Raw genomic sequence first — 5,069 nt, 5'->3', positions numbered from 1 at the left:
GAGATTTTTTTCCTTGGGGTTTGGGGTTTTTATTTCCTTTTATTCCTTAATCACCGCAGCTCACAAAAACATGACCTGAGGCTGCTCCTTTACCATCAGATCTGAGCAGGGGCGCCCCAGCGCCAGTACAACTAAGCACAACAAATCCCGGCGAGCTGCAGTAAGAGACAGCAGGAGGGAGGGGAGGCGGTGGGACACGGGCAGCGCCGCCGCTGCCCGGGGCTCCGGGGCCAGGGGAATGTACCAAAAGCGGGGAGCAGCACATAGAGGAGGCGAAGGAGAGCCGGGCGCCAGCGACTGCCCCGGGATGGAAGGGGCACGGGATCGCCACGGGAGCTCCCAAGCTGCGCGCCTGCCGGGTCTCCTCACCCCTCACACGCCATGCCGCAGTCAGTCAGTCAGTCAGCCCCAATGTTCCGGCCCCGCGTCTGCGGGGGCCGGCGTGGAACCACGTAGGCAACAGGAGCCCCGCAGCAGCAACCCCGGCCCCGCTGCGCAGGGGAGCCGGCGCTGACATTTCTGCCGCCACGTAAGAGCCTCCGGCGAATCCCTCTCCGCCCCCTCCAGTCCCCTCCCTCCCCCCATGGCACGATCGACGTGTCAGCCCCAAAAGTTCATTTCCAGGCCCTGGGAGAGTCCTGTCTAAAGGTCCCGGGGCGTGCGTGGGACAGTAAGACGTGGCAATGCGGGGCTGCAGCCGGGGCGCGCAGGCATCTCCCCCAGGTACGTGCGTTCGCATTTTCGCGCTCACCGGGATTTCGGCGCATGCCTTTGTGTTTTGTCAGCTCACCTGTATTAAACCAGGAGGTTATTTTTGTTCGTGTGTGCATTGTAATTAATTCCATCGGAGTTGTGTTTTTCTTTCATGACAGCATTTGCGCGTTTCTACTACAAGCTGCGACAGAAACTGACTTTTGTTGTTCGCAGCAAGAACTCCATTTAGAAGACTAAAAGCAGTAAGAGTTTATTAAAACAAATAAAACCATGGAATTGATCCTTGCTAGAGTAATCGTATAAAAATTAGCTAATTAAAACAACTAGCATCAAAACTTATCAGCAAGCCAAATGCTGCAAATCCAAATTGCTTTAAACTTCCAGCTCAAGGGAGAATTTTACTTTGGCTAGAATATGAAAGAAACTTGTTCAAGTAGAAACATTAACAAAAGTTTGAAATTATCGTTAAAAATGAAGTCCTGGGATTTGGAACATTCCTTCTGATTACTTGTTGGTATTAAAAAAAACAACCCAAATACTAAAGGCCAAACTTTTTTTTTTTTTTCATAGTCATGTAACCCTGAGAGTCAAGGATGTTTCCTTATTTATAACAATAAGTTTGATAAGCCACTACTGTAGTTACTGTAATGCCTGGGGTCACTTTCTCATGTGATTTCCTTCCGATACAGAAAATACTTGTATAGAAATATAAGAATTCATTTTACATCTAAAAGTTGCCGTCAAAGTAAGTGCAGATATAAGATGATTCACGTATCTGTTAACTTCTTTGGAGTATTATTAAGACATATTTCTTCACATCAACAAGTTCCACACTTTTTATGTATCTCCACCTAGTACAATACATTTAGAGTTTCTTTTTAAAGAGGAGATATATTTATTTTTCCAAGTGCTGTGTGAAAAAAATAAAACATCCTTACTTTATCTGTGAAAAGTAAGCACTGAGTATCCAAAACCAACTGCCAGCAAAAAAACCTATCAAAACTCACCACTTTTATATCTTTATGTCATACTGTGTTAATGGCATACAGTGCATTCTAAGAAAAATTCCACTGGAATCATATTGACTCTATATCAGCCCCAGAGCTTTTAAGTCATGCACTTCATAGCTCAATACTAGTTTCATGGAAGAACAGTAATGATGTCAATGCTTAATTTTATTTAATTTTATTTGAGAAGCTCAAGGGCAAAGATGTCTGAAAATGCCTGTGAGATTAACCATGTTTGAAATAAAGGTACAAAATGTAACATTTTTAATCTTACATGTAACTCTGTGCTGTGTCTAAATGATAGAGTTAAACCAGATGAGTTGAGTGAGTGAGCCTAGCCATTTTAGGCGATGCAATCCCCAGATGTACCCTTGCAAGTAGGTGCTGAGGTTTTTTTGTTTCTTCACAAGTTGCACAGTGGTGTCTCAATCCTAGGCTAAGCCTCAGTGTGTTACTATATCCAAAATAATTTAAGATATTCTAATATAATCTAGGAATATTATGCTAAAGGCAAGGGAGAAAGCAGCAAGAGAAGCTCTGTTGTCTGTTTTAAGGAAGGGGAAAAAAAAGAAACCTCTCAGAAGACCAAGTCCATCCCATCCAACTTTTCTTCCAGTATGGAGCTCATCCTCCTCCTCTGCCTTGTATTTTCCTGACATTGTATTTCTCACTGATAGTAATTTTTGATCTCTCCTTCCAACAAAATAGAGCCCAGCGTATTAAGGGATGGCAGCATGTGGAAGCAGTAAAGGTACTGCAGTTGGAAGAGGAAAGGCTGCACAGCACCTTCAGGCTTTTGGCCAGTTTGGTGGAAAGCCAGATTTCAGCTCATTCCTGTGGTGGCAGGATATAAGGAGTGTTAGAAAGCAGGGAAGGGGGTGGATTTCCATCTGTTTAGGTGGGAAAGTCACAGTGTAAGGGAAGGCCTGTCTTCACATTACCCATCGAAGAATCTTGAATAGTAAGCATCTCTCACCATTTAGAAAAACAAAGTCAGATACAGTAAATTGAAAGTTTAAGTTGGGTTAAAAAGAAAAAAAAAAAAGAAAGAAAAGGAAGAAGGTGTTAGCTTCAGTAAAACTGAGCCCTGAGTTATGCTTTCATCATAGGGAAAGGACTTTCCTTGCTTCACAATCACAGAGTTCAAAGTCTTTATTACCACTGCATGTTGCTTTTTCCAGACCATTGAAAACATTAGTCATTTTTTGTTTAATTCATGAGAAACAGGCAGAGGAAAACTTTGAAGTCTCACAGTTAATTGCCTACTTTTGTGTTTTTAACCACATCATTTATTACTTAGGAGAAACCCTACTGGTGGCCAAAGCCTTTCCAGAGCAGACCAGGCAGGAGGATGGTGCATACAAACAAGCTGCCTTTCCTGAACCAATGCTAAAGAACAGAGAGTTTGTGCAGTCTGGTGTCTTGAATTCACCTGACTTACATGACATTGTTGAAATACCTAATCATCAGATCTACATTACTGTTTCTCCTTCTTTCCCACTGAGATTCAGGAAAGTATTTGCCCTGCTTCATTTGAGTTGAGCGAGCCCTTAGCATTCCCACCTGCATTGAGCAGCATCATCTTCCAAGGCTGGATCACCATGAGTCTGCCATATTTAAATACCAGGCACCTGTGATATTGTTATGTGTAAAAATAGGAACGACGTCTTCGTCCCAGGGAAGCAGATGACCCAGAGGATTTAAGTTTGCCATCCTTGTCCTCAGATGGGTCTGGTAGGGAAGGACACTGTTAAAAAGCAGGCCAGGAAAGGCTGTAGCTGTGTGCCCAGTAGCAGACAAAGGGCAAGGCCAGACTGAGCATAATTTTAATTGTCTTAGCAAAAGACACCATTGCAATACTTGATTTAAATCATAGGGGAAAAAATGCCAATAGTTACAAACTTTGCTGTTTTCCATTAAATTACTGTCTTGTGTTATGTGCTGTATTTGAAGGTTAAACTGACTGTTCTCCATATTATCTATGAATTAGGGAAAGCTAGGTGAGAGCCTAAAACTTGTCTTTTGAGATCTATACGTTCTTCTGATGAGTTTATATTTGTGATCAAAAGACAACAAAATAATATTTCTCATGGCATTTCTATTATTAAGGCTCTTTATAAACAAAATGGTTTATTTTTATGAATGCATAAGATATTTTCAGCAAAGCTAGATAACAAAAATATATGTGCACTTGTATTTATAAATCTGTGAGCTGATTTTTAGTAATTGCTGCTTTCTTTCCATTAAAGTCTCTGACAGATAAGGCAGTTAAAGAAGTTATTATGTAAGTTCTAAATAAGGGCTATCTAACTTAAAGTCCCTAAAAGTAGTTAGATATTTGGTGAAAATGATGAGCTCTCGGGTACTGATTCATATGATCTGAAAATGCCATCCATTTCCTGATTCACCTTCATATCTCCTCCAGGAAAAAAAGAATATTAATAAAATATTACCGTCAGTCAAACAATTTTTATGTGTCTGTTTTTCTATCTTTCAGCCAATTCCCTGAACGGATACTTTCAAACTGAAGAGGAAGATAGGAGTGAAAATGAAGAATGCCTTGGAGAAATCCAGTCATAAAGTTGGAGGAGTAGAAATAATAGTAAATATTAATAACTCTGGTCTATTACATAGACCAGAATTTAGACTGAAATGATGTAAAGTTACAAACCTAAGACATAAGGGCTATTAAATTTGAATCAAGATTCACAGATTTTTAAATTGATACGTAATAAAAATATTTGGGTTTTTTCCCTCTACTTTGGATGGTAATATATTCTGCTGCCTTACACAACTTTCTTTTACAGGCTTAAATTTTAATTTAAGTTTTCTTTTTTTTTTTTTTTTATATTAGCCCCAAGACACCTCTTCAAACTAAGCCAGGATATATATTAGCAATCCATTAGTTGCTCCTCTCTGTCTGCTTGTCCCTAATCATTAATATTGAATTCCTGTGTTACTACATCACCCAGCAGAACAAGTGGAATTTAGGTAGAGAACACACACAAACACACACACACACACACACACACACATATATATGTATATGACTTTATCACTGCCAAGAGGTCTAAAACGCAGGATATAGAGCTCATCTAGACTTCAGTTTTGTGCTGGCCTTTTTGGAGATGATTGGATAGAGAGGATACTTGGCATAACTCCTGCTTTCATAGAATTAGACCATCACCATTTCTAAAAGGAATTTTAACCAGCTGTGAATTCCTCATAACTTGGACAACATTTCTGTGGCATTGATCTAGCACTAGGAGCCCTCAAACAAGCTTACCAAATGGTGGTGGTTATCCATGCACAAGAATTTAATACTGAATTCTCGAAGTAGGCCAACAT

At 40.5% G+C, this 5,069-nt stretch overlaps 1 long non-coding RNA gene across 3 annotated transcripts; it reads left to right on the top strand.

Moving 5' to 3' along the window:
* Window positions 1-369: 369 nt before the first annotated feature.
* LOC108447764 lies at window positions 370-4,480 on the top strand. Of its 3 annotated transcripts, none has more exons than XR_001863447.1 (3): window positions 370-529; window positions 625-723; window positions 4,219-4,480. It is a non-coding gene; the product is annotated as an uncharacterized LOC108447764 (long non-coding RNA). The 3 variants fall into 3 exon arrangements; XR_001863446.1 differs by having other exon boundaries at window positions 614-723; XR_001863445.1 differs by lacking the exon at window positions 370-529 and having other exon boundaries at window positions 547-723.
* The last annotated feature ends 589 nt before the right edge of the window (window positions 4,481-5,069 follow it).

The sequence above is a fragment of the Corvus brachyrhynchos genome, unplaced genomic scaffold (genome assembly GCF_000691975.1).
Source record: "Corvus brachyrhynchos isolate BGI_N302 unplaced genomic scaffold, ASM69197v1 scaffold23, whole genome shotgun sequence".
Lineage (NCBI taxonomy): Eukaryota > Metazoa > Chordata > Aves > Passeriformes > Corvidae > Corvus > Corvus brachyrhynchos.
This window is presented reverse-complemented; position numbering and strand designations above follow the sequence as displayed.